The sequence below is a fragment of the Camarhynchus parvulus genome, chromosome 1 (assembly GCF_901933205.1).
Source record: "Camarhynchus parvulus chromosome 1, STF_HiC, whole genome shotgun sequence".
In the NCBI taxonomy this organism is placed as follows: Eukaryota; Metazoa; Chordata; class Aves; order Passeriformes; family Thraupidae; genus Camarhynchus; species Camarhynchus parvulus.
Window position 1 is genome coordinate 93,590,248 of NC_044571.1, and position 25,305 is coordinate 93,615,552.

The following is a 25,305-nucleotide window of genomic DNA, read 5'->3' on the forward strand; positions in this document are numbered from 1 at the left end:
AAAATACATTGTTTGAAAACCTGGTTACTGAAACAGGGAGATCTATTATTTGAGGACATTCAGGACTTTCTACAATTCGCCAGTATCTATGGGACTAAAGGGTTTCAGGGTTTGTGCCAAAGTATTTGCAAGGACAGCATTTCATGAAACCAGAGCAACGTGTAGGGGAAGAAACTCAGCTCATTTTCTTCGTATGCTTTCATTGTTTTTGTTCTTCCTGAAAAATAATGTCCTTTCAGATTTCGTTTGACATCTCCATGATGTTGAACAGATTCGGAGAAATCACCAATATTTTGACAGGGTTCCTTGGCAATGAAATGTTCATGAAGCTCATCTGTCATGAGCTAATCTGGCTCATCTAGCCAAAGCAGTAGCTTAGGCGGATGTATTACTGTAACAATTTCATTTCTACACATTTTCTTCGTCTCTGGTGATTGCAGTGATGGCAATTCATATTTCAGCTTCAGAAACATTGGTATTAATTGCAGCACAACTATACCTTTAGTTTTGTGAGAATCTTGCTTAAGGCAGCAAGGCGTTGTTATGTTGTCTGAGTGCCGCCTTCTTGTTAACAAGACATATTCTGATTGCACTGGCCATCCTGAGTGTCCATGGCTTCAAAACCTGAACGTTTTACTTGTTCCCCTCCCATGAACCTTTTGAGTTTCATGCCATAATGCTGGTGCCTTATGAACCTACAGCATCAGCACATAAATGCCTGAGGCTGTTTATACCTTCAAACTGCTTCTATTAATACTAAGTATGTGTAGAAAAGTAGCACTCAAGATTCAACAACACTCGCAGTATACAAGCACTACCCACAAATCAGTCTGTTCCCGAGAAAGGTTATGTAGGTGCAGTTCCACTGATCACAGATGATTTACTCCATATTCCACACCAACATCAATAAAATTAGGACTTATCTGTTTGCCTCAGTTACACCCCACTTTAATGAATTGCTTTGAAAATTATGTGGTTTCACTCAGCATTCAGATACAACTGTGAAGGCTCTAAAGTAGGAATACACAGAATTCCGTGTTTTATACCCAGCAATGTTCTGCCGGAATAAGACAATTTTAAAATAATGGTAATGCATATAACTCTACATACATACATATATAAATATATGGTTACTTATATGTATATATCTGTGTATGTATACAACACTATTTCTTCATGTTACCATGTGTGAAAAGTGGTCTGACACACTGCTATGGTTCAGTCTGGCATCACAGGTTTTTGTATTCATTTAAACCATTAGCTGAATGTTACCGTAGGGCTTTTGGTGACCTGCTCCTGCTCTGATTAGGCCTACCAACTACTTACATTTAGTTTCCTCTTCCAAGTAGAAGTTATCTTCATTTCAGATCAGGTGTGCAAAGTCCAAACAGTTGCTTAACATTGCCAAGCATGGTTTTATCTTGCTCTGCCCCCTGCAAGGAGCAGCCAAGACAGCAGCACACATTCTGCTTGGGAACCTGCCACACCCACAGGTGGGGAATTTACAGACTCAACACACTGAACATGTTGAGATCTTCATCAGTGGAAAATAGGCTGCACTCAGAGTTAGATCTTAAATGAGAGAGAATGTTCTGGACTGAGGCCTTGTACCACTGCCCCAGGTAGGAGGAGATTTGGCATGGGAAGTGGAAGGGAAAGTCAGAAGGAGAAGAGTCATCCTTTTCGACCTGAACTCTTAGGCGTGGTTAGCTGTTACACTGAGAGTACTGCTTGCAAATAGAAAGAAATATCAGGAGAATCAACAGAAAGTTGATTCAAAAGTGAGACCTCAAAAATGCCTATTCCAAGTGCCAAAATCAAACTTAAGAATTGTGGCTTAAGAGCAGTGAAATTCTATAGTATCAGATAAAAGGCCCTGAAAGAAGGGAAAAATAAACAGATGCAGACAGGTAATAGAGGGCCTCTGAGTGAAATAGTGGGAACATAATGTAGACTTTTGTACAATGTACTTTCCTGCTATTCTGGATTTCAGTAAGTACCTCTGGGACTTCAGGGAGAGACTTTTTTTCTCAAGTGCTATTGCAAACATGTCCCTGTGGGAAATCGGCCTTTACCAGGCTAGAGCAGTCAGCCTCTTTAAACAGTCTTTCTGTAAATGTCTAATCCATTAACAAATTAATTTCTGACTTTTAGGCCATACTAATAGTGGACATACAGCATTCCCAGTGGAATACAGAAACTAGCCATTTCCTCTTGGAAATAAAGCCCTGACTGCTGTGAAAAATCCATGTTTATGGCCTTCTCATAACATGTCCTGTGTTGCTAAATTTTTGTCATTTTTTTTAGCACAAGTACTGGCATCTGCTGGAACAGTGGCTTTTATATGTCAGTTGATCTTGGTCCTAAGACATTGAGGTTGGATATATACCTATAGATAGCCAATGGCCTAACCTTGTTCATACAGTGTAAATGCCATAGTCAGTCCTAGTCTGACTATGTACTTTCTCCTTATAAACAGTAAAATATATCTGTAATAACCCACTTTATGCAGAAAGTTGATTCTTGAATTGTGTTTGCTGATGGCTAACACTGCTGTTTTCATCTCCTCCTTCTTGCTGCGGCCTTAAGAACTTAATCTAAGATCCTACTCCCAGAGAGAAAAAGTGACCAAAAATAATTGAATTTAGCCTAGACAGCCCAGTCTGAAAATATATCATGACTGTGAAAACGCCAATTAAAACTTAACCCACCTGACTCAAGAGAGCTGTACAATATGTGCATTAAGATTAGACATGCTAACTTCCAAGGCACTAGCAAGTTACTTTCCATTGCCTCATGATAGACAGCACTATTCCAGCACAGTAAATAAGAGTAATCAGAATTAAGCTCACAAGAAGCTCATCTTTTAATATTTTCATTACTAGGGATCAGAGGAAAGGCAGAAGGAAGCATTCTGATGATATTAGGGAAAAGACTCTTGCAAGAATAAAATAAATAGAAATTAACTAAAACATGAGTCTACTTGATTGGGAATCACTAAAAAAAAAGAGAAGATTGTGGTACCAGGTCTCAAGCAAAGAGAAGGACCTATTTTGTTGATTGTCCCTTGCTGGTCAGACATAGGAGCGTTCCTAACAAGCAGGGAATACTCAATGTGTTTGATGGTGTCTCTGAGCAGACAGAAGTACATCCGGGGGGAGACAGAAATATCCTGCAGGGAACTAATCTAGAAAAAGCCAGTTTCAGGACCAAGCAACAGCAATAAGTTGATGTTTATAATGTTTAAGTCATCTGTAAAGGAAATATGATGGTGTGTTGTGTAAAGAGAAGAGTCAGGCCAGTGCTTGGTTCTGTGTGTTTTAGGTAATACAATATGACAGACCACATCAGATCAATGCTGCTGATTAATGAACAGCCCTGGAAAGGTAGCTAACAAGAGATGAAACGGTCAAGACACAAATTTCAGGAGGGAGAAGGAGGATCAGTGCCTCAGAATAGAGAGTTATGGTCCAGGAGCCCATTAATCATCAGCATTATTATGTAAAGCACCACATTTTCTCCTGACTTTATGCCCATTGCAACTGCACTGAAGTCAGTATAAAAGTGTAAATCTAAAGTGTACATCTTAAATCACAATCTGTAGTACATCACTACTCTCATAAAATGGACCTTCCTTAATAAAAACACTGATACAATTAATGTTCCTCACACCCTCTAAATTACCAGATGAAACTTGGAAAGAGCAAGGTGGAATAAAAGTGAGCATATATAAAATGCCCAAGTTGCTATCATTAGTGGGAATATTTAAGTAATAAAGTCTGCATTTCTGGAATGCATTCATGCAGAACATTTATCCTCCAAAATCTTAATTAAGCACACAGTACCCCATGGAACAGAAATATAATGCTTTCCTTTTCTGGATAGAAGAGCCCAGGTACACAGGGGAGAAGTTACTTAACCCAATGTCACACATCCCACTCCTCTGTTGTCCTGCTTGTCTCTCTTTTTGCCCAATCTTCTTATGGTCAAAGATCCGTTTCCTCTCATTTCTCCAAAGTTACATTAATTCTTTTACAAAATTTGGAGTATTTCATTCTGTGTTGCAATACTAGTGTCTTAAGAAGTACCATCAGCTTTGCTGATTTTATGTACTTAAAAAGTGCCTAACAACTGCTGAGGATCTCAGTGCTTTGTGCTCATCACACTGGAAGAGAGAGATATCTTCCCAGGCCATAGCAAAAAACATGGAGAAAAATGAAGATATTTTAAGTATTGCCTTTCACAGAGATTTTTGAGCCCAGATTTTGTAGAAGACTTCCAACAGCCCATCTCTAATAACTTGTCTGCCTGACCCTTGTTGGGAAGCCAGATTGAGTGCTAGGCAGTGCTACAAGAGAGAGCCACTTGGATTGGGATCCCAGAGATTGGAAGAGCAATAATGACACAAAAAGAGAGGTGACAAAATATGCAGGATTAGTACATGCAGTTCTTAGGCTTCTCTCGTGTGAAATTAGGAGTGAAGTGAGCAGGAGTTCTGCTGAAGTAAAGACTAAAGACCCGATCCTGTGATTTTTCTGCTTCTAGTACAAGTTAAAAATGTTATCTGAAGTACTAGGCAGTCTCTAAGGCACGTGGGATTTATGCCTTAAAAAGGTGAGCAATAGCCAGATAAAAGACAGACTGATGTATGCAAAGTGGATGTAAGAAGCAAGGTCAGCGTTAACAGAACAGGTGGGGCATATATGGAAGTGGGAAGGAGAGCTTGAAAGTAAGCCATGCTTGAGTGTAAGCAAGGACTTAAATCTACAGAATCCTTGGGCGTTGCTGCATCTTTGAAATTCAATCCTTAGTTCTGGTCAAAAGTGTCGCTATTTTATGTAATCCTTTCGAACTAACCTGATGCATGTGGTTCCTCTTCCAAGTCCTGGTGAAACTCAGAGGTTCAGAATAAGTTGTAGATTTTGTGTATGTTTGAATTTACTTAATTTGCAATTCAAAGCAGACTCCAAGAGGGGAGAACCTAAAAAAACTGGAATCAAAGAAAATGTTTGCCTGCACCCCTGTAAAATGTAGCTGCCAGGTTTCATATAGCCTGTTGAAATCAGAATTTAGTATATATCCCAGTCACTAAGAAACATCAGCATTACAAAATGTGTGAATTGAAAATAAAACTGAATGTATATTTTGTGAAGTACATTATTACAGTGTCATCTAAAATTGCTCATTGTGTCTGTTGGTGCTTATTGGAGTGTTCCTGCTGCACAAACAGTGGGGTTTTTTGTGTTGCATTTTCAGACATAAATTCCATCTTGCACAGTGACATTAGGTACCTGTGAAATAACAATTACATCTCTTACCATTTTTCATTCACCTTCTTGATTTCTTTGATAAAACAACTATTTGCTTTTCTGGTCTGCTCAGAGTAGGCAAGATCATTTTTTCATGGAAGTGGCACCGGTGGCTTTACTGTGGACAGGACTGAATATGCTGATGTCTCAAGAGTTCTTTGCATAAGTGAAGTAAGCAGGATTTAATTCTGTCCCTGGATGTCAACTTCAGACATACTCCCAACATACCCACAGTGACCCACTAAAGGATACTAAGAAGCTAGCAAAGGAGGAGTTCTCTTAGTCTAGAGAGGGATTCAAGACCCCCAAAAATGTAAATACTCCCAAAAACTTAGATCTGGATGGGGAAATCACTCCATCACATTGGAGCGGAGGTTTTTCTGTGGATCCCTTCCCATCTCAGTCCATTGGTTCCAACTATCTGTTTATCTCAGAAGATTTCCGCAATAAAACTGCTGGTGAGCTGAACCTTTCCTGCAAGGCTGCCAATAAGTTACTGCCCTGGTGTCACTGCAGTAGACCAGGTGGCTGATGAGAGAAAAGCGGGGTTTCTGCTTTGGTACAAACCATGCTTTTTGTGATGTAAAGACAGCAAAAGACACGAAGGAGGATTCTTCCCTTCCTTTTCCTGCCTTTTGGTCCTGAGGAAGTGTTTGTTGCTGCTTAGAACAGGACTGGCCTTGTTGTTTTGATGAGTTGCACTTGAGTGCCAAGTTTGTGCTAGCTCTCCATCAGTGCTCCGTGCTCATGCCATTGGAGTGAGCGACTTCTGAGGAGGAATCCTGCTGGTAGCCCTTTGGTGGCCAATCTTCCCTCTCCTCCTTGCTTCACCGGATTAGGTTGCATGGGCAGACTGGGGTAACTGGGGACTGACTCTGTGGTCATTTGCAGCCAGGGCTGTAGGGATTGAAGTGGGAACTCGGCACTACCAGGCAGCAGCCAGCTGTACTCACAGCACAGAATGCCAGTTAGAGTTGTAGCAAGTTTTCTTGCTCTCAGTAAATAATTATTATTTCCCCCTGACCTTTCCTTCTGATTCTTCCTCATACAGACACAGCCTCTCTCTGTTCCCTGCCCCAATGAACGTCTGCACTAGGTCCAAGGCTTGGAGTAATTTACCTGAAGAGTGATACCATTTGGAAACCACTGTAAGTATATTTTATCTCTTATAAAAGACTTCTTGTTCAGCAAAATAAGACATCTTACAAAAACAAAAACAAACTGCAGCACCTGTGAGCCTTACTGATGAGGGTAAACTAAGTTTTGCTTTTGAAATTTGCAAGGAAATATGTGGGCAAAAAGTATGTCAGTAAAAAACTGTTAAATATTTAAGTCATAGCCTCACAGCATAGTTCAGCAATGGCTGGTTTGATCTGCTTGTATTTTTTACTTTGGCAGGTTCTCCCTACTTACTGCTCTAGTTCGTGCTGTTCTAGTTGGTTCATCCATGTTTATCTTTGCAGTGTTTATCTTCTTTTTTATTCTTATTACTTTTTAATGAGACACCTTTCCTCTCATTGGTGTTTCAGGCAATACAGATGGAATCTGCTGCAACTTCTTAAAGGTTTACACTGTTCTTTCAGGGCCCTAAGACATTTATGACTTAAGGCCATTACAATTTGGTAGATTTGGCTGGATTACATAAGTAAAGTTGCCTGAGAGTATTCTGACTTTGCATTGTGGTTTTATTATGCTCTGAAATGACCATTTGCCTGATATTTGTACTTTCTCCCCCATAAATGTAATAGTTTTGAATTCTTTTGATCAATTCTCAGTAATTGTCAGTATTGTCACAGTGTTAGCATAGCTGAGATGCCCTGATGTTACAAGTCAGGCAAGCTCTGTAGTCAGGACCCAACTCTCATGAGACTTGTGGTTAGATGGAATAAATGGACAAATTTTGGGCTGTATAAACCCTACCTCAGGCCTGAAAAGGACCCAGCAAATTTCAATCTTACTTTAACTTAATCTCTGAGTTTAATTTAATTATGTTAATCAGTCTCCTGTAAGGGATTTTGGAGTTTATTTTACTTTTCTGTGTTGATTAAATTTTCCAGGCTTTTATTGCACTAGAACATTGGGTCTCTCTTGTCAGTTTTCTGTGCCTCCCATTCTTGCTTTGCAGTGTTCTGCTGGGATTTCTCTTTCATATTACATTTTATGGCGATGTTTTCAGGAGTTTGTGTTTTCCATTGTATGACACAAACTTGCAATCAGAGATTTTAAACAAACTGCCAGTCATGTAGCTGCAACAGCATGAAGATCAATGTGGCTGCAAAATCATCAGAGAAGCTGTGTGAATATTCAGGCAGTCAGCCTGTGCAGGACTTTTAACTACTGAAGCAACACTTCTGGCAGGAAAACAGGGATGGCTCAGGTGATTTAAAGGGAGCTTGTTTTGGGAAGCTTCACCCTCAGCTCTGGCAGTCAGTGTGCCCTGAATTTTGGGGTGAGGTCTCTGGGCAGATTTTAGTGGGTTTTTGTTGTTCTTTCAGTCCTATTTTTTATATTCAGTGATTGTACTCATCTCTCTCTCTTTACTTTGTCAGTTTCTAAATATGTATTGTCAATGTCATGTCTGGAAGAGACACAACACTGGCAGTGATAAGCACTGATATCAGGAGCTGTGTTAGTCGCACACAGGCAGAGAAAGAATGTGCAGCAGAACACTCAGGGAAAATATTGCTTCAATTCAGACGTGAACCATTTTCACACTCTTATTTTTAGGATTTGAAAAGCTGGAGATTTTGATTTTTGTTGTTTTTGGTTTTTTCGTTTTGTTTTTTTTTTAGGGTTGTGGGTTTTTTCAATTCTATACAACCCCTGTGAATTACTAAGGTTACAAACTAACTGTGCACCAGTAAGTTAAGTGCAGTGCTTGGACACTACAGGCATCTCTGACCTGAGAGCACTTAGTATAAGGTGATGCCATAGTTGTGAAGAGGCGAAATAATGCCTGGAACATGGGTGGGCAGACTCAGCCAGCAGCAGCACTTACAACAACATCAGCAACCCTGTGGCATGTTCCCTCTGTGCTGCTTAATATGCGACGAACAAAGGTCTGGTTGGTGACCCAGCCCTCCCTGTATTCAGAGGCTGAAAACTGCCTCATTATTGTTCATTATGTAGTATTATTCTCATGCAGTCACATTATCATAGCTTCCCCTGAGAGCCAGGATGCTGCTGTGGGCTCTGCACAGCTACACTGGTTCCTATACCTGAGCTAATTTGTTCAGTGCTAACCTGATGTCTCTGCAGGACGGAGAGCTATTCCCCTTGTAAGGGAAGGTTCAAGCATTAGTTATAGCTGCTGTGTGAGAAGTACAACATACACTGTCTATTTTTGACTGGGACCTGGTTTGCTGGCCCCACTGTGAGAACGTGTTAACTCATCCAGGGGAAATTCATTCCAAACTCAAGTAATGGTTGCAAAAGAGGTACATGCAAAGAAATCAACTGTGGAGAGCAAGTGGAGGGTTGAGGGAGAGAAAGTTGTATGCAAGAGTGGCAGCAAGAAAGGGGAAGTGAGGCAGGGGTTTTCAAGGCATTCCAAAGCTCAGAGGTAGTAATTAGTTTCTACATAGCTTTGAGGTTAGGACATCCATAATAGTACCCATTCTGCCTTCAGATGAAACAGAAGTGAGCCAATTCTAGTTTACAGCCAGTGCCCAGATCATTGCAGACGCTGCATCATTGTGAGCTGGCCACCATTTGAGAGCTTGTTCTATGACAGTGCAGTGTTAAGGTACGTGGAAAGGAGCAAATGCCTCAGTGCAGTGAGGATGCTGACTGAAAACAGAAATAATATGATGGCAGTGATTGTATACATTTTGCTTTACATGTGAGCTGACAAGTACTGATACATACAGTTCAGTTCAGGAAAGACAGGGGAGGCAGCCTACTGTTAGGTACTGGAGAGCATAAAATGAAGAAAAAAGATAATATATATTAAGTGGTGTAAATTAACATCACAAAAAAACCCACAATAAATATAAGGGAATGCTAAAAGTGAATACCAACAAATGGAAAGTACGTGGACATAGGATAGAAAATTTAAAGTGATAGAGTAGATAGGATGTTTAGAAATAAAGTGGATAAATCTCTTGTAAATCAATAGCAAATATAAATTCTGCAGGTACCCTCTAAATTTTGAAAGTCAGTATCTTTTCTGTTCCCAGCTTGTGGGATTCTATGCATTAAGTCCATGTACCAAAGTGCCATCTCTTTGCTCTATTGCCCTTCTGCCATTCACAAGGAGCAAGGATGGTGATGGCCCTCTGATAATGTTAAGAATGAGTTCAGTATTGGAAAGGACTTGTATTGGATCCCAGGTATGTATAGAGAAGGAGATAACCAGAGATGAGAACAGAGCCCTTACTCCAACAGCACATTCCCAAGTCTCTTGCATTCCAAACATGGCAATTGTTACCCTTACTAACAAGTAAATAGCAAACAGCTCTTTTCCAAGGTTAGTATATAGAGAAGAACGTTGCCACAGGAACTAAAGCAGCAAGGTAGATTGACCCTTACTACTGAAATAATCACATAGTATTGCCAGTCAATGAAGTCCAGAGATGGGACATACATAGGAGTAATTTGGGAAGGTTCCACAAACAATATCTATTACTTGTTTCATTCTTGCTCTTAGCCTTGTTCTTTCAGGGTTTTTGATGTTGCTATAACAATTCACAATTTTCTCAAGTTTGTGTGTCATTTTTACCTTCTGGACCATGGAGATATATTAGAGAGCTTGCTGATGGAAGTGTTCATAAGAAGTAATGTGCAATCAGAAAAAAAACTAGGTTGGAAGGGTCCTCTGGAGGTCTGTAGTCCAATTCCCTGCTCAGAGCAGAGCTGACTTCCAAGCTGGATTAGGTTATTCAGGGCCTTGTTCAATTAAGTTTGGAAAATCTCCAAGGATGGAGATGCCATAACCTGATTGAGTACTTAACAATTCTCCCTGTGAAGACTTACAGCAAAAAGATAGCAATAGAAGTAGACTATATAAGAGAATGTAAGAATATTTAATTAGAATATATAGGTGAAGATCATGGCAATAGGAGCTTTCTGTATGGGTGATAAGGTAGAACAAAAGAACAGCAATATACTTACAGTAACAGCAGGATTTCTATGACTTTGCCTTTGCTGGCAGCAGTAGTTGGACATTGCAGACTGGAGAACTTTGTTTGGGTTTCTTCATAGGTAGTTTTGATCACAGTGTCCCCAGGATTTTTATTTTCTGAAAAGCCTTCTTTAGATCCTTAGCTGACTTTGCTGATTCTTTAGCTTCCCTCCTGTGGAAGCCTTCATCCCTTTCAGGTGGTAGTGACATACAGCCCATGTCTGAACAGTGAGAGAAAGGAACTCCAGAGAAGAGGTGTCATCTCCAGTGCCAGTCAGCACCAGTACTATATTCTTACCATCCTAGTGAGCAGAAGTCATCGAGCTGCAGGACTGCAATGTGGAAGAATGATGACACAAGAGCTTCTTGATAACACAGTGTCAGCCTTAGGAGCAAAGTAGAAAAAATAGGGGTTTGGATAGGAAGAATCAGGGGATGCTTTGCACAGCCTTCTTGGTGTCGCTTCCTGTTGTTACAGTGTTTTTTAACCTGTCCGTCTAATGAGTTTTGAAGGGCTGGGAGGCACAGGCAGGATCAGCCACAGGATGAAACATCAGTCAGTGCTTGATTTAACAACAGAACCATAGGTCTGCTAGTTGACTGACAAGTCTTGTTTACTCAGACTTAGCCCCCACTCTGCAAAAAACAGCAGTCTCCTGCCCAGGCTAGGCAGCATTGTGTGTGGATAGACCCGGAGTCAGAGGCTGTATTCCAAGCACATAACTTGGGTTAACTCTGAGCTGAAAACAGACCTCAAATATGGCAGTTCAGCTCCTGGGTACAAGGAACTTCATCGCCCTATGCATCCAGAGTCCAAGCCTACATACAGCCTTTGTTCCTGGGCCACAAAGGCATGCTATCTGAAAGCTGCTTGGGTAGCAATGCTGTAAAAACCCACTGGTTTATGCACAGATTTCCTGCAGTCCCCAGTGCATGCTGGCTGCACATAGGAATGTCCTGGGCTCTCTGGAAATGAGGTGTGTGAAGGTGTGCCAGAGTTCGTTTGGATCATGCCAAAGATCCACGTGAACTGTTACAAACAAAACATATGCAGTCCATGTACTTTAAAATATACGTGCCCCAAGCTATAGTTTACAGCAGCAGTACCATCCGCCCATCCCGTGGTGTGGAGACTGTAGTCCCAGTAACCCCAAACGCACCAGGGCTGCCAGCAGCTGCGGGGTGATCCGTGTGACCCCCTCGCTGGCCGTGGTTCACCTGCACAGCTCAGCTCAGCTCCCGGCCGCACCCCGAAGCCCGGCCAGCTGCCACTGGGCGCCTCTTGCTGCCCCTCGGCCGACCCAAGGCATCCCTTCTGCGCCCACCACCTCCTGGGGGAGCTTTGCGGGATGAAGGCTGGGGAAAGGACTTGTTTTCTTTCTTTCTTTCTGGCCCGTTTAACTTATATTTTTATTCTAATTTTCTTCCTCGCTCTGCTCCTCAGGCCGGGCCGGGCCGGGCCGGGCCGGGCGGGTGCTGCCTCCCGGCGGCGGCCGCAGGCAATGGCGGCGGGCCGGGCCCTGCCCCCGGCCGGGCGCGCCGCCCTTATATAAGGCCTTTATGTAAGCGACCGGCCTGCTCTACCCGTCCTCGCCCCCCGCGGGATCAGCGCTCTCCGCGCTGGACGGTCGCTTTAAGAATGGGGAGGCCGGCGCAGCCGTCTAACCCCGTCCCGGGTGGGACGCAGGAGGGCAAAGGCGCGCGCGGAGAAGGGGCTCCCGCCCTAGCCCTCCGTGAGGAGAGTCCCGGCCTGTGGAAGGGCTCTGCGGTAGGCAGGACGTGCGCCCCGGGCGCCCCGGCACTGCTCGAGGGTCGGCAGGAGATAACGGGTTCCAGCGGCACGGCTCCAGCCTGCCCGGCTCCTGCTGCTCTCCCGCGAGTGCCCGAGGCATGCGGCGGCAGCAGCCGATGTTTGCCCGGTGCCCCAGCCGCATCCCGGGCCGGGGCAGCAGTGTCCCCTCCGGAGGCTGCATCCCGAGCTGGCGGCGCAGCTCCCTGGCTCGGGGACCACCGAGGGCAGCACCTGCACCTGTGTAGCAGAGGGGGGACAGTGGGGCGGGTGCTCGCTGCCCTGTTCGGCGTGCTCGCTGTGTGATTCAAAACCTGCCGCCTCGCCTGGTGCCTCGCCTTCTCCAGCCGTGAAGCTAAGGTGGTGACTGACTACCTCCTTGATGTTCCACTGAGGCTTAATTCCTTGGAGCTTCTGGATGGAGGGAGGTGTTGAGAGCTCGTGTTCTCAGTGCTCACAGACAGCTGTTTCAGGTTCCAAGTCTTAATGCTTTACTTAGATGACCTCTGCATCTCAAAATTGCCTCTTGTGCTTTTCCCCACAATGAAGTCTCTGAACTGATTAGTTTTGAACTTGAAACTTGTGTATTTGTTTGCTTTTCAGACAATTCTATTATATTTCTGTATAACTCTCTCTATTCAGAATGCTACAGCCTTGGTTAATATTTGTCAAATGGCACTCTGACTGTCTAAACTACTGGGACGAGTTTCATTTTATATGTCATCAGTAGGGGCAGAATAAGGAGCTTCATGCTTGGCCTATTTGCTGTAATACAGTCCCAGGGCCATTGCATCAGAGTCAAAACAAGGAGCAGCTTGTTTCCAAACAAGAAGTACGGAGAAGAGTCTTCTCTGCCTCCTTCCCTGTAAGGGAAAAGAGAGGCGAGAGGGGGGTGGTGGTGGGGGAAGAAAGTTATCTTTAACAGATTCTAAAAATGCCTTTTCCCAAATATGCAGTCAGTCCCTTCAAAGGTCTCTTTGTTTATTTTCAGGAAGAAACCCAAGACAGCTGAAAACCAGAAGGCGTCTGAGGAGAATGAGATTACTCAGACGGGTGCATGCAGCGCCAAGCCAGGCCTTCCCTGCCTGAACCTTGAAGCTGTTCCTTCTCTGAGCCCAGCCCTCATCCACTCTCCACATTCACCAACAAACCTGCACGCACACACAGGGTCATCTGATTGTGAGTACACCAACATGCTGCTGGGGTTCTTGAAAACACCTCCCTTACTGTGCACCAGGTTTTCCAGTTGGATGCTCTTCCCATGATGTCATAAAGAGGACCACCTCAGGGCTTACCTTCTCCCTTCTCTGGGAATTACATCTAAAGCAGAACATTTTTGTGGTAAGGTTGTGATAATGCAATCAGCCAGAAAAAGCTGAGAGCGTGTTGTTAGGTCAGGTTGCTGCTTATTGCGAATTAAAAAGGGAAGACCCCTCAAGCATGTCTTTGTCCAGCTAGAACTGTTGCTCCGCTCCAGGTTCTCATTACCCAACCATATCTCCTGACTGGGGCGTTTCAGTCTGTGCTGAAAACGTGGGCCTGGCTTTGCAGCGCAGGACTGTAAAGTTTCCATGAAGAAAGGGGAGCGTTTTGTGGAGAGGATCAGTCTGTGAGAGTCTGGAAAATCTTTGTAGCCCTGTGTGGTTGTAACCAGCCTTAAGGCCTGTGTTTTGAGGGCATTCACTTTCAGATTACTCAGCATGGGTTAATTGCCCTTTAGAAAATGTTCTTCTCCATTTTGCCAAAAAATACAAAAAATAAGGGAGGAGATTATTAAAACTGGATTTTGGAAAGTCACCTGACCTTGCCAGCTCTTCAAAACATTGTCATTTCACAGAGGTCATTGCCTGGAAGTCTCTTGGGCAAGAATGCGCAGGGTAATGTGCATTTCATCACTCACTAGTTTTAGAATATATAGTTTACCTCTTCTGCAGCGGTTTAGAATGTAAATTTACAAGAGGAGGGGAAAAAGGAGAAGATGATGACACCAGGTTTCAACAGCTCAGAAGCCAACCAGACTTTGCAAAAGCCTGTAAAAAAAAAATCAGGGCATGACAATAAAAAATCAGATTAAAAAGTATGTGTATCCTTTCCTTTCTTTAATTTAGAAATCCTGCCTCAGGGCCAAGCTTGGAAGCAGTCAGGTTATAGGGATCATCACTATCAAAATCACTTTAGCTGCAATTCATTCCTGTTGGCTTCTGACTTTATTCATTATGAGCTTCTGCTAGAGATCTTGATTTTAATAGAGCTGGTAAACATTGGGGAGACTTTCCTAAATCTCACCTGGTGATTTGGGGAGAAGAAAGAACTGTGAAACAATTGAACAGCAGGCAGCATGCAATTTAGTATATACAAGAATTCTTTTCAAATTGGAGATGTCAGGCTCTTTGTTAAAACTGGGGTGCAGTTTTGTCTTGTAATGTTTTGTGAAAACAAAAAGCTTGTGAAAAGATGCAAAAAATGAGCAGAACAACAAGAAAAAAATAATCCTTTTTTTCAAACAAAGAATCCCTTTATCCCATTCACAAAGATGAAAGAGTTCATTAGTAAATGGGATTTGAAACCTCACACTGATTTTTTTTGACAGTACAAATGGAAACCCATGAAAGCAACCTTAGGACAGAGGCCAGCAGGGATTGTTGGGAACTTGGAGAATGAGCTCCTGCTTTTGCTTTCTGAGGTGGCCAAGTTCGGGGTGAGGAGTATTGGCAGAGGGCAGCAGGGGAAGGTGGAGCCTGCACTTCTTCACGCTCTACCTGTTCTGTGCATAGTCTTTTTGACTCCTAAGTTTTTTGTGTCCCCAAGTCACCTTCCAGATCATGTCAAAGACCTTTTCCAACCTAAACAATTGTATTATTCTGTAAATAGGATTAAACTGCCAGCCCAGGTTAGATGCTCCTTTCACACTGCAAGTGTGGGGGATTTTTTCAGAAAATGGGTTTAATAGCAATTTCAGCATTAACATTGTCCTGTCTTGTGAATTGTTGAATTTTAGTTCCCAAAATATAGCTAGAGTCCTGCAAAAATTCAGGAAATATTAAGACCTCTGGTGGTATCGATCTCTGTTAGCTGAAAGCAAGAGAAAATCTCACAATTATTTATGATGGGTTATGACCTTTATCAGGCTGTATTTGTTAGGGGTGGTATGCATATAATTAGTGTTTGGCATGCCCTTGCAAAACAGCAAGAACCCACATGAACTGAAATGAGGCGTGATGAATATTTACTGCATATTTACTGCAGCTTTCTACCATGTTTCGTGGTGGTTTTTTTTCATATTGCCTCAATCTTCATGCTGGAATATGTTTGTGGATGCAAAAGATTGATTTTTGTGGCACCCAACATTAGAAACAAGTCTCCCTGCAGTTACAAATGCTTTCTCCATACCTCTGATGTGCCCTGTCTTTTGGGTCAATTATTTCTCCTCACTCTAGAATCTCTGTCTTTCTCTTCCTCTCCCCTCAGAGCTACATTGCCACATCTTTCTTCCTCTCAACTTTTGGACCCATGGTGATGCTTTTCTTCGGGCCAGCAATACTTTCTGTCCTTCCCTCTACCTTTAGACAGCACAACATTGCTTTTCTTCCCTTGCCCAGACCATCCTACTGCCTGGGCAGTAGCCCTACAGCTGGGCAGATACCTCATTTTCAAAGGACATTCTTCATTCTCCTGGGGGGTTTTCTAGTGGATGGCAAATAATACAGAAATACTATAGAACTAAAGTTAGACTGAAAGTTTGGTAGGAATTTTCTCTGAAAATACCAGAAGCACCTAGGAAGAGTCAGCATGGTAGGGTATATCAATTCTTGGAAAAATGCACAGATGTACACATGGTTTCATAAGGCCTCATTTATGTATCTGGGGGGAAAAAAATAAGGCTTGGATTTTATGGACCACCTATTCAAATCAGTTTGAAATCTTCACTGACCATTTTGCATGCACAGTCACTAGTGCTTGGCAGAAAACACCACCACATGTTTATTATTATGAGAAATGTTCAGAAGCCAATCTACTCTAAAATATCAGGATGCTTTTGGAATGATTCAGATCAAATTTTTTTTTCCAGGCAAAGGAAATAAAAACTCTGTGATAGCCATCTGCTCCTCAGCTGTAAAAGGCAGAGGTGAAGAAAGCCTAAAGCAATAGTCTGAATGCCAGTCTTACTGATATGAATACTTAGGGAAAAAAAAAAAAAAAAACCTTGGGTAAAGTCATATGTGATGCACAACATAATTCAGGGTTTCATTCTGTAGCATTGTATATTCAACATGCTGCTTCTGGTGCCACTTACTCCAAATGAAATTGCATTATTTCTGAGATTTGTAGGACTAGGTTCTAGATTTCTGGGTTTGAACACTATTTCCAGCACAGATGAATCCTTGAAGCTAAATCCAGAGCACAGGATCAGGATGCACTGTGTCCAGTCCCTTCTCTTTTAGTCTTGGGAAATGCAATACAGTTGGACAAACAAGTTAGAGGAAGAGGTGCTTCCTGAGGTAACTATTTTCATGGAGGGCTTAGCAGCCCTCATGATTCAAAACCACCACTTTCAATTAATTTGGAATTAAATGATAGAGTGAGCTGGTAGAACTCCAGCTGAGTTGTACATCTAGCTACTCAGCTGTCACAAACAGATCTATCTGCTTACCCAGAAGAAAGGTGCTCGAGCAAGGACAAGCAGAAGTTGTGGAAAGGTTATAAAAAAAGCAAAGGAAAGCAATGAGATTTGTTCTATTCACATTTTTTCACATATTTCCTTGCTTATGTATAGAGAATGCATAAAGTGCATAATAAGGTTGTAGTTCAAAGGCTGAACAGCCTCAGGTAAAGTTTCTAAAGATTTCAGTGAGAAGAAAAAGGTCATCAGGAGCTGGCTGTATTTAAACTGATTTGGTCTGCATAGGCCACTTATTTCTGGAGCTTTTCAGAAAGCATCTATAACTGTATATATTTTGCAAGCGTGCCAAGAGATAAGATCATTTTGGCAGAAACTTTCACGAGTTCTCAAAGATACAATCAGACAAAAACTTCATTCAGGCTCTGATGTATGCATCTTAACAGATGTGTCCAGACTCAAAGGAATCCCACGGGAACAGTGCAACTGAATCTCTTTGTCTCTATTGATAGTTAAAAGAGTTATTCTTAGACATTGGATGGTCCATCTGTGAAGGAATTTGTTCCAGACAAGACAAAAGCAACATCTTTGCAAAGAGTTTCCATGGGACTAAGAGGCAGGTTGGACAATCACTGGAAAAACTTCTGAAGCAGTATTTATGATTTTAGAGAACACAGAATTCTTGCAGAGACCTGAGGTTCTGGTAAGGAATGAGCTGAGAAGAAAAGTAAGCCATGAATAATTTTTTTAATCTGTTAAACAATCATTGGCAGGTTGTCGAAATAAGGGAGGACTTTCTAAAGTTATGTTTTAGCAAGGGACAGGGGGTGGTTTATTGCATTAAATAGAATCCACTTTATAAACAGTGTCAGTGATAGACCACATCTGAGCTCTTTTCCCCTACATGCTTAAGTACCATGGCTGACTTGGTCCAATTCCAGCATTTTTCAGCTTTCACAGGACAGGAACTTTGAAGCAGAGTATTTGCTTTTTTCCCTTCTAAGTACTGATTTTCGTAGCTTCTTAGCCTTCCAGCATGACAGGGAAAGACAGAGTGGGAACTTCACAAGATTCCTGAACTCCACGGAGCATTGAGAGTGAATATAGATGCTCTGGGGTTTTGTTTTCTTGAGCAGCTAGAGGGACCCACCAGTCCCTTCCCATGAATCTGCCAGCTCATTTTGCCTGGGGCTAGTATAGAGGCTGGGTAGATCTGAAGATGGTTTGGCCTCATCTTTACCTTTTAGGTTTCCTGTGTTTCTCTTAGAGGTTCTGTGGCAGGAAGGGAATGGTTACATGCCCTGATGGTCTTCTTCTCCCTGGAAATTTGTGGCTGTGATTCCCTAGGAGCTGCTCTGGAGCTTTCAAATAGTCTTCACTCTCAGTGAAGACAGGAGGCCCCCTGATTCTACCAGCTTCCTTGTTTAGTGAGTCAGGCAGTATGTCAATAGTAATTTCAGCTGTATTTTTGCTAATCTATGTATGGCATGTCTTAGCTAAGGCCGAATATTTTTAGGTTGTTTTTGGTGACCTAAGAAATTTTGTATGTTTAGATATCTATTTTAGATGATATAATAATAATGATACAGGCCTTTTCTGTAGAAAGCTAAACTGAAAGCAAGGATATCCATAGTTCTCAAATACTGACGCTATAACACTAATTATACTTTCATCTTGCACAACATTTGAAATTTTGTTTGGTAACTGCTTCTCTTTTTAGTAGCTGTAAGTGATTTCTATGTCCCGTGCACTTGTATTTTTGTTTGTAAAATTATCAAAGAAGTATGGGTCAGGAATAACTTGTGTTTTCATAGAAGCAAATATGTGTTGCTTAAATTGTGTAGAGACAAAAGTAGGTACAAGTACAGATATGCAAAACTATAAGCTGAGTTCACCCTGCCTTTTGAAAAAGCCATCATAATACATTGAAGAACTGGTAGTGAAAAATGTGCTAATGGTAGGAACTGGTCTCTATATTCTAATCGGTGCACTAAGTGAGTTTTGTCAGGTTGGTCTCTCGGGCTTTTTGTCTCTTGAGAAATGACTAATAGCATATGGTACTTCAGTTACAAAGTCAGTGAGAATGTTTTCAGAAGCAACTGTGGAGCCCAACTTTAACTGATGCATAAATCACTTATATTTATAACACATAGATGCCTTTGAAAATTTGTCTAATTAGCCTAAATGTTGGTTCTGTTATTTGATGCCCCTGTAATACTGTGTTGGTGTTAGGTTGTGGTCTTCAGTGCTTTTCTTACTGCTCTCCATTTAAAGAACTCTCAGTGATAATATGCATAGTCTTGGCTTTGGTTTAAAACTGCCATGCATACTCCTAACTCCCATGATTTCAGGGGACATCTTGAAGATATTTCTACAGTTTATCTATCCTTTCTAAGTACCAGGGGAAAGGATAAGACGTACTGCTCTTTACAGGTCCATAGCTTCCATTCTTGAGGTGACTGAGTTGGTAATAATGTAGTGTTTCTTTTTTTAAGTTATGCTGCAGCCAGTGAGAGACACCCTCTAACTGTCGATTAAGATATCTGCAGTCTGCTTCTGAGTTTACTTGGTTGTGTCTTCAGAGTCAGCCTCCTCCAAGATTTTAATTACTGTTCTTTGTGTTCATAGTCTTCAGTAAATCCTTCTTCTGTATGTATTTCAGCTGCTTCACTCGTGAAGTGAGGGACTGATGGATACATACAAATATCTATCACCGTTCAATGTATCAAGATGTTCTAGTACTTTTTTTAACATTTGGGATTTTGTTTGTGTGGTTTTGTGTGTGGGGTTTGTGTTAGGTTCAGTTTGGGGTTTTTTTTTTTATGTCTCCAGAGCAGTGCTTTCCTCTTCTCTCCTTGAGCTGGCTTACCTTCTTCCTTTGTAGTCCATCCTGAAAATGAACCAATAATGTAAATTCTGCAGTAGAGTTCCTGTGATGTCCTAGCTTGCCTTTACTGCTTTCATAGACAGTAGTCTTGTTAACACACTGACACTACTACTTGCCTACCTGATCTCTCAATCCACATAGTATGCAACACTTCATAGATACCAGTCATTATTCTGTTAACTTTCTCTGTCTGATATGTTTAAATAATGTTTTGTTACAGTATTTCTCTTTATGTTTTTAGTGAGTTTTTCTTTAAATTTCCTCTTCACCCTACCTAATCTTTGTTTTACATCTAGTCTGCTACAGTTTATGCTCAGCTCTATTAATGTCACTTGGGCATGATTTCCATGTTTGGAAGAAAAAAAATTCAGCTTTAATGAACTCTCATACCTTGTTATTTAACCATTGTAGCATTTTCTACTTCCTCATTTTTCTTTTGTTGTCCTTGGATATGCATATGAACTCTATTAAAGTGTTATAAAGGCCACCTCCCTGCTGTTCTTAGGGATTTTACATCCTTATCTTTTCCTTTCAGACCCTTTCTGACTAACTTCCTCTTCTTTTTTTCCTTTCAATACTTGTTCTTCTCGAAGTTGCACATACCAAAACTGTCACTCTGAGATCTGCTTGAAGCATGTCAAACATAATCATGCCAATCATTGTTATTTCATGTCTTAACCATACATGCTACTGCTGTCATCTCCTCTAACTTAGTTGGGTGAGAACACTAAACCAAATGTGCCATTTCCCTAATATGGTCTTCAGAGGAATACTTCAGTGTTTGACAGGTGACTCTTGCTTGAAGGAAACTAAAGCAGCTGCATCTCCATCTCCTTTTGTCCTAGTGTGGGTTGTTAAAATGCTGTGCAGCTCAGTGCTTGCATCTCTCACAGTTAGTCCCTTGTGTGCTGTAGGGAGACACCTTCCATGCACTGAGAAACATTGACTGGTGTCGTAGTGGCCTGGTTTGTTGCAGCTACACAACTCCAAAGTTACAGGTGTAAAAACATACTTGGTCACCTCCTGCTCCTTTTCACCACTGTGATCTGTTTAGCATTGGAGCTTTTTGCTCTCTTCCTCTAGGCTTCCATAGTCATTTTGTCCTCCTTTGTTTACCTGTGGTAGAGTAGCCATGTAATCTTTGTGCTATGATCCTCCTCAGTAACTTTAGAACAAGGTATGGCCAAACCAGTATTCAAATCAGAGAAAACCAAAACAATTCTTGCATTGTTCTCCACTGAACGACTGAACAAAGGGAGCTCTTTAATGTGAACCTTTTTTTGAACCGAAGCCTTAACATGGTAGTGGGAGAGAACCTGAAACATAAAACCAAGGGATTGTTTAATACCACCTACTTATGTTTATAAAGAGTGCTAGGAGGTGATGCAGAGTAAAATCATGTTCACAAGAAGTGTGGTGTTTGATCTACTCCATGGGTGAGAGTCAGTTGAAAGCCATCAGAATGTCCCTGAACTTCATTTGCATCAGGCTGTTTGCCTGGCATCCTGGCACATGGAGACCACAGCAGCATGTTCTGGCTGCCACTGTGCAGTTGAATTCCCAAAGACACCAAGTGCTGTTGTTTCTAGAGAGGATGCCATTGTGCCACCCATTAATATTTTCTGTGGCTGTTTTCATTGTCCATGGAGTCATTCATGAGGCTAAAATAACAGGAGATCCAGTCTTATGTATCTCCCACTCAGGAAATAGTACAATGAGAATTGACGAATCTGTCAGCACAAATACCTCCTTGAGGAATTAACTGCACCTATGAAAAAGAGATAAACAAATCCTAGGACCCCTACTCATCCCAGCTTTGTTGTGTTAAACACTGAAAGGATCTCTGCCTGGCTGGGATGTGCAGTATATACTCTGTATCCATCTGTGACATGTGGTGAAATGCTTCTTCTTGAAAGCCCACGAGAGGGAAGTAGTATAAATTAAGAGTAATCTCACAACAGCTATTTTTACGTTCTTAACCGGTGAAAATGTAAGTGTAGCAATATTGTGCATCTATTAAAAATCTTGAAAGGCTCTTTATAACTAGATGATAGGAGTGATAACATGTAATTTATTGATGTTACACAGATAGAGGAAGAAACCCATAAAGTAGCAATTTTTGTGTGAAAAGGGGTATGATACAGAAAATAAAAACAGAGGAAGGGACTTCTCATAGTTTCATGCCTGTTTGGGCAACCATGTCAATTTTAACAAGAATACCTTGTGCTTTGATCCTATGCTACATTTCAAAACGGCATATTCCCTGTATTCAAAAGTAAAACTCCCAGATGCTATCTCTAGTGGTTTTGGGTGAGTAGAGGGCAGAGTGTGCCTAAGGCAGACCTGAGAAATAACTCCCATGCACTGCATTAGTATCATCTGTTGGTGTCTGAATGCTTGCATTTACATGTAATTCCAGGGCCTTTTCTCCAGGGAATGGAGGGAAGCATTGGAACTGACAATGTGCATTTAATACCAGAGTTCCATCTGATGGTATCAAAGCCATCCAGGAATGCTGCTTATTGCCTTGATTGATTTGTTTAAAGTGTTCTGCCATACATTTCTATTCCTATCAAAGCTAAGTAGGGAGTTTTGGAAATAAGTCTGGTCCCAGAGATTGCAGAGGTCTCACTGAGGAGAGAAACATTTCCTGTGGCCTTCAGTATTGTAGACATGAGTGTGTTTGGTTTCCCACTGATATTTAAATCTGAATTATAAGGAGGCCTGACCACTCGTCCCATAAACTCAAAATAAAGAAACCACAGTCCAAAACCTTATGAATATGTCTCACGATATTTCCAAGTTGAAATATTCACCCAGTTGTACTAGTTAAAAAGCACCCAATTGTACTAGTTAACAATTTCCCTTTCACTAGTACATAAAAAAGATAAATGGAAAAAATAACCAAATAAGATCTAGCATTTTCATGTGATAGGTTTCCTCTACTCAGGGCTGAGACAGAGGCACTGGACAAGATAAGAATCTTTTTCAGCCCTGAGGATTGGCATTTACAATTTTTCATCCATCCCTTGTTTCTCCCATCAGCCATAGTTCTGTGACCAGAACAAAATCTCTTTCCAGAGAAATGCCTTTCAGTGTATCATGGAGGAAATAAGCAGTCCTCTTCCACAGGCTCTCCCACAAAACTCAACCATAACTGCACCCTCTCCCTAACACACTGCAACAAACACTGCCTGTACAGGCTTCTATCTTGAATAGAAACCTTCTAAACAGGTAATTATCTTAAGAGATTTTAATCTATATTTTCCTTTTAACCAAAGCCCACAAGCTCTCAGGCTTACTGTATTTAACCACACTCAGGTTGATAAGCTTTTTCTTCTGCTCTTTCTGCCTGGGGGAACACCTAACACTGCCGGGCAAACATGAAGGAGTTCAGGGAATAGCAGGTGTCTCTTTTGGAGACATGTTTTAATATATTTGCACCTATTAGCCTTTTAATCCATTTCATCTCCAGACACAGCTCCCACCTCCAACCCCAGCCTCTTCTCCTCCCTAAACAAGGTTTCTGAGAGAGGATAAAAGTTGTAGAGTCTCCCACAGCAAGACAATCAAAAGCAATCCTTATCCACTTTCCTTATGGGGATTCAGTCTGAAATACACTATTAGGATTTAAACAAAAGTCTGTAAAGCAGATGGAGGTATTCTTAAGGACTAGAGTCATCTTTTAATCACGACCATAGAATAGCAAAACAAATCACCTTATTTATCTATGTTTTCCAAAGAGTTATTTTTTTCCAAGAAGCATCCCCCTAATCTTTTTTTGAGTAGGGAGTGCTCACATCAGCATTTCTGGCCCATCTCCCCCTGTCCCTGCTCAGTGACTCTCTTGCTGTGGGTCCACCAGTGAAACATGCACTCCAAGTGCAAGCACACCTGGCACTGGGAAGGAAAACGAGCAATAGATGCACCTAGATTTTTAAAGAGCCAAACTGCCTTACACTTATAGCCGGTTAAAACAGTTGGACCATGCTGGGCCTTGGCAGGATCATGCACGAGCTCTCTGGGAACAAGAGAGTGTAGTTGAAACAGATTTCATGTAGAACATGAAAATGTTCCCTACTGAAGAAAGGATGAGCATATTGTCATTTTTCTTCCTAGGAAATGGTGCCATCATGTGGAGACATTGATTTCTCTGTTTCTTGTTTTAAGAGGGCAGTTGTGAGGTTTTCTCCCTCTACATTTTAAAGAAGTGCATTAAAATGCTATTTGGCAAACTTACATTTCACTAGCACAAATAGATAACAACTGATTGGGGCATAGGAATTAACACCCTTGAAGTGATATGGCCACGTCCTGTTGAAATCCCTGTTAAGGCAGCTGTGATGACAGCTCCAGGGCTTCTTCTGTAACGTTATGCATGTTGCTTGGAGGTGGTGAGGATACCCACAGAAGTATCCCCCATCGATGCAGTTCATTTCTGTGCTATGGAGATACAATGGCATGGCTGTAGATAGTCTGCAGACAAGGTCTGAGAGAGGAACTGAGATAATGAGAGTGTGTGTATATGTGTGCCACTGTTAAGTGTGGAGGTATATTTGACTGGACCCCAAATATGTGCCTGGGAACAAAAAATGGCTTTTGCCTATGCACTCTTCAAAGTGTCTTTGGAATTTGTAAAATAGCAAATATACAAATGGGATTAAAAGTGGGAAAGTCAATATCCTGGCTCAAAATGTGATACTTCCCTAACTTAAAAATAGCTGAACATGCTGTAACACTGGCTTTGGTCACTGCATTGCTATGAATTGGAGCCAGTTTTTACCTAGTGTTTTACAATTTCAAGTAGGATGCTGACCATAAAGAAGAATGGAAGAATTAAGGCACTAGAGTACTTGGAGAAGAAAACTAGGTTTTTTGTAAGCCTGGAGAATAAAATTTGAAGAAACTTCCATTATTTCTTGATATTTCTGTAATATTCTTTATCCAAGGATGCAAAACAATTTCTTGAGGCAGGCAGTCCTGCAGGATTGGATGCACGATTCTGTCCCTGTTATAGGTGTGGAGCAAACTGAGGCACAGACATTGCCACCCGTGGTTTTCAGAGCAAACAGGATTAGTGCCAATGGACACCTCCTGAGGTGTGTCAGGCAAAGCACAGGAAGGTGACTCTGCCTGTCCCCCCCCAGGCCTGGAGGCTGAAACAGAGGCTTTTGTGCTTGACACTAGGAATTTATATCCACTGGGTATAGAAGCCAATTTATGTACAGAACACCCATGGTTTAGTCTTCAGTTTTATGTTAAATGGATATCTCATCATTCAGTAAATGCTAAAAAGGACGGGGCAATTAACTAAATCTTCTGCAGGAAATGTGCTGAGGATTTTCTAGTCTGCAGAAAAAGTCTCCTGAAAAAAAAGTTTAGGCAAACTCTTATTTGCCATCTCCTTGGTGTGTTTTCTCCTTGGAGAATAAGGTTGTGTTTGTGTGTGCACACATTTCTGTCTTTAAAACAAATGTAGTTATTAGCTACAAAATTTAGAGAAGTTTGACAGCTTTCAGAACGCAGTGATTTTTTCTTCCATAGAGTGTATTACTGACACATTAATAGATGTTGTGCTGG

General features: G+C 41.6%; 1 protein-coding gene across 11 annotated transcripts in view; it reads left to right on the forward strand.

Moving 5' to 3' along the window:
* ZBTB20 (zinc finger and BTB domain containing 20) overlaps nucleotides 1-25,305 on the forward strand; it is a 445,196-nt gene that overhangs the window by 403,598 nt on the left and 16,293 nt on the right. For 9 of the 11 annotated variants that reach the window (XM_030955850.1, XM_030955680.1, XM_030955758.1 and 6 more), the window contains 2 exons: nucleotides 6,361-6,457; nucleotides 13,212-13,399. The gene's annotated coding sequence lies outside the window, so the exon portion shown is untranslated. Of the gene's footprint in view, nucleotides 1-6,360; nucleotides 6,458-12,283; nucleotides 12,581-13,211; nucleotides 13,400-13,463; nucleotides 13,562-25,305 lie in introns of those variants that run through there. The other 2 variants (XM_030956510.1, XM_030956419.1) reach the window with 2 other exon arrangements.